We start from the raw sequence: 8,135 nt of genomic DNA, 5'->3' as shown, positions 1-8,135 counted from the left end.
CAGTCCTCGCTTCGCCGAAGCGAGGACTGACGTCATATTCTTCTGGTGTTTGATCAAACATTTTGGTGTTTTATGATTTTTTGTTTTATTTGACCAAATGACAAGAATCTTGTCATCATCGGAGTTTAATAGGTTAAGGCATTATTACATTGGGCTATTGTACCTCCGATTGTTGGAGCAAATTTGCAGCAAACAGCTTTCAGGGGAGTAATCTGATATGCTGGAGGAAAATGATTTTCCTCCAGGAAACCAAATGACATTGTATGTGAATTAAGATAATTTGTCTTAGTGACTTTATGGTGGAAAAAGTTTTGAAGGTGGACGGTAACGCCAATTATTTAGAGGTTGGAGGAAAATAGCACCAATAGGATAACTTCTTCAGGGGTGTCCAGATTTTTTTTTTATTTTTTTTTATTTATTTATCTATTTATTTATTAATTTATTTTTTAGGCTAGGACACCCGATTTTATAAGGGGAAAGAGCTTTTGGTATATGCACTATTGATAATTTTCCTTTTTCACAAAAAACCTGTATACCAAATGGGATAAACATAATGATTACATTACTGACTGAACTAACTGAGAAAGCTTTAATTCTCTCTCGACTTGATTTTATTCTTAACTGAACAAAATCCTCTTTGCAACAAGTGAAATAATCATTCAGGACTTGAGCTAATTTTTCATTAATCTTTATTATAGACTGTCAGGTATTTGTTAACGAGCTTGTTGAGAATAAACAGAATGACCTTGTAGTAACTAAGTTTAATCAATTTAAACTAATATTTTCAACCCCTTTCACTGAATAATGACTTTTCTCAGGTGAATAAAGTAGGTCTAATGTCATATTAGAATAAGTGTGAAAATTGCAAAACGCAAAAAAAAAAAGTTAAGTTGAATTTTATACAGTATATATTTTTGGATTGATAGTTGCTTTGGATTCGTTTCGATGATTCCAAGTCTCAGAATTTTTCTTTCACAGATGCTTGATATCTAACGATTTTATTTTCTAAAAGCGAGAATCTCAATGAGGCCATAAAGAGCAGACCAGGAAATATATATATATATATATATATATATATATATATATATATATATATATATATACATACATATATATATATATAAATATGTATATACATATGTATACATATATATATACATATGTTGTGTATATACATATATATATATATACATTTATACATATAAACATACATTTATACATGTATACATATATATATATATATATATATATATATATATATATATATATATATATATATATATATATATATATGTTGTGTAGAATTTGTTTTCTTCATTCATGCTGGAGCCCTGCCCCGACCCTCCGATTAAGAGTAATGGGACATTGAGAGGCAATTCTTAGCCTAACACTAGATAGACCCACAGCTGAGTTCGATAGTGGGAGTTCGTAGGAAGCGCCTGATGCGGCCGAGTCGTCTCAAGTTGGAGATGGCGTATCTGGATCACCGCTGGAGCACGAGACCCAATTGCGGTTCGTCCGAGTTGGTCGAAGCGATGTTTTTGTTGTTGGGTATTCCGCCATGCTCCCAGGGAATATGTTTATAGTCCGGGTTCGTTCTTATTTTATCATTTTATTTATCTTGGAGGTGTCGTGTGTATTCTAGAGCCTTTGTCGGTCAGAAAACAACAGACTAATCAGCTAGAATGGCGTACAGACGGCTAAGCGATCGTAAAGACGTTCTGGCCAAGAATGGATTTGTTAGAAAAAAAAAATGTTTTCGGTGCAGATACAGTATATATTATTTTTCGGAACGATTCCTTCTTTGGCAGGTTCTGTGGTATTCTATTGCGTAACAAACCTCAGAGATAGAATTACAACAGTACATATATTTTTTCTCTAAAAGAATAATGGGGACCACCAGCCAAAAACGTTTTTGAAAACACTTGATAAGAATCTTCATTTTTTTTTTTTCGAGTTGAGAATCAGCCGCAAGTAATTACATTCTGGATGTTAGAAATTGTGCTCTCAATGTTCTTTCTCATACTGTGGTCTGACAATGACAATCAATCATTTATAGAATCATTGTAATGACAAGTTAACTTTGTAAAAAGTATTTACATACTTAGAAAATAGTTTCTAGCCAAAATAAATATATAAATTTTGCTTCTGTAGAACCCTTATCTTTTACTTTTAAATAATTAATTTCAATTTGGTTTAACGTCGCGAAACCCCCCTTATCAGAAGGCTAGGACGGTGTCCCTTACAGAGGACTTGTAGCGTGGAATTTAATGAGTCATGCCATTAGTTCAATTCGCCGGTGGCAGGGTTCGAACTCCCATAACCTCGACCTACGTCGCAAGTAGCGACGCTATGACCCGCTCGGCCAGCGAGCATCCTCAAATATACCTAAAATTATGTTGACATATATATATACATATATATATATATATATATATATATATATATATATATATATATACATGTATATATATATATATATATATATATATAGTGTATATATATACTGTATATATATATATATATGTATATATATATATATATATATATATATATAATATATATACATATATATATATATATATATATATATATATATATATATATTTGTGAAATGGATAGAAGGAACAGCGTGATGAACTCAGGTGATGAGCCCGAATAGTCTCATTCAAGTTTACAAATTTGATTCTAAGTTACAAAGTTAGACGGTGAACTGCACACTATAAACATAAAAAATAATGGGTTTGATTCCGAATATCTTAATAATTCTTGTGACTGTGGCTTGTGACTGAGGTTAAGAGCAGGATGACAGAAATAGTGAAGAGTTAAAAATGGTATAGTGGTCATGTTAGCAGCATCGTATCGTCCATCAATGGTCAGTTGGGTAATTCTGCAGTGGACCAACTTAACTCTTATTGACTTAACCATAACTTAACCCAACCTCTAATCCTCTGAGATCTCCATATGGTGGTTGTTGTAGTTAGTTAGCCTTTAGTTTTGAGTTATGACATCAGAAGGAAACGATAGCCTTCTTAGTCTCATGCTAAAGATCCTCCGACCTTGATATGTTACGGTCGTGGCGGTGGTAAAGTGTGTTGGAATGCTCCAAGGCACTTTTATGGTTCTCTATATCATCTAAACATTGTTTTCAAGACATCTTGAGCGATGTAGATGCACCAGAAGAGGAACATGTGGGTAAGAAATAGCACGATGGTGGAGACAGAGATGGTCATGGATGAGTTTCGGATGTAAACTCATTAGAGACTTTGACAAGGTGAATTACAACGTCGGCTATTGTTACGATGAAGGCCCGGCGATTTCTTTCCGCTAATAGGCAATAGTTAGCCTTGATAGATAAAAAGTAGACACAATTTTTTATTATTATTTTTTTGCCAAGTTAACATTTCTGTTTATTATTATTGTAATTATTATTATTATTATTATTATTATTATTATTATTATTATTACTATTATTATTATCATCATTATTATTATTATTATTATTATCATTATTATTATTATTACTTTTGTCAATACTATCATTATCATTATTATCTTCATTATTATTATTACTATCACTATATGTTACCCTACTTGATTATCATTACTATAAACTTTTTCCCTTATTTGTAGATGAAATAGCCTTTATAAGAAAAAAAAAATCAGAATCTGATCGTAACCTTGTTTCAATACCTTTAACGGTTCTAACGGTCACGTATATTTCGAACAGCAAGCATTTGTTAAAGATAATTCACTATAAGGGATGTTGCAACTGTGGCGGGTTGCATAAAGTATAGAGTTTAGATATAATTACTGTACACAAAATTATATTTAGAGCGTTAGCTGCAGCACCATATGTGTGTTAACGTGATACAGATGTGTGTTAACGTGATGCTGCAGTGGTATAAGAAGTATATTGCTTGATATATCGTGATTGGTGCATTGCTGTTTGGGAGGTCTGGCGTGCTTAGTATGCTAATGTGGTAAGGTGAAGCAAATGCTGTAAAGGTTATTTTCCTTTACTTTTGAATGCAATTTTGAGACGAATGATATCGTAAGAGACTGAGTGGAGTAAAATAGGCAAAGAGGGGCAATAAGCTCAAGGGTTGATCTTAGAAAGAAATACAAAAAAATCTAGATAGTTTTAGGGTAACTAGTCTTAGACCGATACGTAGATGCATAGACCTACCATTTAGTCGGAATAAAATATATGGAAAATACCACAAAGAACTGACGATTCTGAATCAATTCTTCAACGTGGATAAAAATATAACTATTCTGCCCTTTTTCGAACATACGCTCTTCTGAGATGTGCAGACGTGTTGGGAAGTTGTATCTTTTACCTTAACTGTCTTAGGCAAGATTAAAAATTACGGCGACCGAGGTGGACGTTCTGATGTAGAGAGACCGGTCCAATAGGATTTCTTCTGACACGATACGGTTTGAGGAAAAAGCCTATAATGATATCACCGAATCCCATGAGGATATCTTTATAGATATACAATAATATATCAAAATAACTTTCAGATACAATGTGTCCATTTATGGGCATTGGATTTTGTTTTGGTTATTAACAGCATGATTGTTTTTATTTATTATTTCTTTTTATTTATTTATTTGTTTTTGACTGGGACTGGAAGCAATGCAATGATTCTTGTCCGTGAATGAAAATTAGTAAATGGTTCATATATACAGGTTTTTTTTTAGGTCAGATTCTCTCTCTCTCTCTCTCTCTCTCTCTCTATATATATATATATATATATATATATATATATATAAATATACATATATATACCAAGGTATTTTCCCCCTTACAAGGGAGGTAGCCAAAAAGGAAAAGGCATAAAATCATTCCCACCCATTCCATCCCTGAATACACTCCACACCCCTCCACCCTCCCTTTCATCTTAGCACCTCCTGTATGTATATATATACATATATATATATTTATATATATATATATATATATATATATATATATATACTGTACATATACAGATCCAAATATCATGGGCCAGGTCTGAATATCCTCCAGTGAACGGGAGTCAAGGTGTAGAATGACCTTAGAGCATCCGAATTACGTTCTTTGCAAGGTACTTTGAGCTGACAGCGTTGCAGGTACCAGCCTCAATTGCAGAGAATATCGATAATGTTCCCATGTAAATGATGTACTCGTACTTTCTGGAGATTCATAGACCTAGGCTATGTTTAAATCATGCAAATATATATTTTGTTTTAGTCTTATGTAGTTTTGTTTATACAAAGTAGTTTTTGTTTTAGAAGAGATGGAGAGGTAGTTTATGAGTCGGTAGTTGCATCAACGCAACCTATCCTTTGATGAAACAGTTACACAAATATATATTTTGTTGATGTTGTTGTTGTAATAATACAAAATTTAAAAATTTCAAAAAGACACAGTAATTGTAATGGAGTTATTATATATATATATATATATATATATATATATATATATATATATATATATATATATATTAAGTATATCAACAAAAGAAGACATATTTGTTAAGCTGGTGTACCCAAAATGATGGTAGAATAGGTTCTGGCATTATCGAATTAACTGTATCGTTCTATTCCCTTTAACTATAGAAAATGAAACAATAACTATAAGTTAGTTGACAAAAAATATCTGTTCTTATCATTTTGTAAATGATAATATTTGACGCAAATGGCGTTCGGGCTTCACTTGATAAAGTACCATTTTCCTATGGTACAATTTCATCATTGCCTAAAGAAAACGGGTTAAAGGATACTCACATTAGTGGATACGTCCAAATCAGTACTATACCGTATTGAGACTATGAAAATATTTCTTAATTTCTTTGATATTTGACATATACCTACATTCGTTATTTTTCAAATGGATTGTATATATCCATTCTACATTACATATATATATTATAGTCGAAAAGGTCTTTTAAAAAATAATTTTAATTCGACAAAAAAAAAAAGAGACACTCACGCAGGATTCTTATTCTCTGTGCTATGAAGACGTTCCTTATGGCAAACAAAATCAGACGCTAAAATAGGACATCATAAGGAATAAAATAGTGTGATAGCAGCCATAATAAATGCACAAATTGTTAACAGCAGTAAAAGAGAGAATTAAATTTTTATTCATATACAATATGGCGGTTACAAAATGTGTGTGATTAGTTAGTTATAATTAATTTTGAAATAAATTCTTGCTTTCAAAGTGTTTTCTAATACTCAAGCATTGGAAGGGTAATTCAGAGAGTTGGTGATAATTTCTGGAATAATAATTATTCATCCGATGAAGTCTATATATATTTTTTAGATCTGATGTTGTCTAGATTCCTTTACATAAAATATTTTACTGAAGAGACTCCAATGGCCTAGTGGTCATGATACTTGAGAAGACTTTACCGATATCCTTACGGACCAGATTAACGCAGAATGTTTATCACTTCTAACTTCTACTATCCTCTCTAACTAGTGCCTTTCTTTCTCCTTTCTTTTACTACCTCATACTTTATTGTTATAGCACTAACTAGGTGTTAGTGGTTATAAAAAATAAAAAATAAAGTGTGTGTGTGTGTGTGTGTGTGTGTGTGTGTGTGTGTGTGTGTGTGTGTGTGTGTGTGTGTGTGTGTGTGTGATTATTCTTTTACTACCTCATACTTTATTGTTAAGTACTAACAAGTAAAGAATAAATAAATGAATAAATAAATAAAAAGTATATGAATTTTGGTAGAATGTCGAGGTAAGAAAAAACAACAAACTCGACATAAACTAAATATTATTTTTGTTGGATCATTTCTCCATTCCTATTCCTCTGCGTCTTCAAGAAAATTCGTTTTCTGCAGTCAAGGTTACCCGGCTTTGTAAATGAAGACTAAAACGAAAGAGTCATCTCGGTCACTGAAACGTTCTGAATTTATGTAAACGTTCGTGTTATGCAAATTCAAGTATCTACTTAAAGATATTGAAACTTATTATTATTCAGTTCGACACTGATAAGATTTTCTCCTTTTTTGTGTGTGTGTGTGTGCTCAGAGAGCTATTTCCTGTCCTTTTTCAGTGAAGGTGCTTTTGACGATATGACGTCATTAGGGCAAGACTTGCTTCTATCAAAGTTTGATTATTTTTCATTCATTTTCCCTTTTATCTATTTCTTTGCTCCATTCATACAATTTCATCTGTATAGATAAATGAATAAGGGAAGAGATGAATCAATAATAAATAAATGTACATATAGATTTGGGTACAATTGAAAATACACAAAATAATCAAATCTAAACTGAATATTATCTAAGTCATTCTTTCACAAATTATTTCAGTGGTACTTTTCGGTACATATAACACATATACATACTTCGTTTGTAAATATATGCCAACATCATACATATACACATAACATACATATATACATACATACATACATAAAAATACACATACATATTTAGATATACGTAGGAATGTACATGTATACACACACATTATTTATATATATATATATATATATATACATACATATATATACATATATATATATATATACTACATATATACGCACATTGATACATTCATACATACATACATATATACATACACTCATACATACCTACATACATACATATGTACATGCATACTTTCATATATACATACATACATACATATGTACATGCATACTTTCATACATACATACATATATATATATATATATATATATATATATATATATATATATATATATATATATATATATATATGATGTAAGCGGAATAGGAAACACAGAAGAGTCTTAGTCTTGAGTTTATTCCTGACTTGTTTCGCAGGTATGCTTTTGCAAAGGAATAGGTTTACAAACGGGCTGTGGGCATTATATGTCCTCAAATATATGTAAATACGTTCATACATACATACATACATACATACATACATAACCACGAGCAGGTAGCCAGTACCGTCGTACCGTTGAACTAGATACCAGTAGTCTGCTCACAAAACTACCATCTCACTGGCCGAGAAAGACGATCTACTGATCAAGAGCATCAAACGATCATTCCTGACTTCGCTGGCGGTCGTGAAGTCACGAAGTGTCCTCCAGTTCGAATTTGATGGTCTTCAGAGTCTTCAGAAGGTCGTTAACTCTT

This window comes from Oratosquilla oratoria, chromosome 4 (assembly GCF_046742065.1).
Source record: "Oratosquilla oratoria isolate Oo_2021 chromosome 4, ASM4674206v1, whole genome shotgun sequence".
In the NCBI taxonomy this organism is placed as follows: domain Eukaryota; kingdom Metazoa; phylum Arthropoda; class Malacostraca; order Stomatopoda; family Squillidae; genus Oratosquilla; species Oratosquilla oratoria.
The sequence above is the reverse complement of the archived record's forward strand: the minus strand, read 5'-3'. Positions refer to the sequence as shown.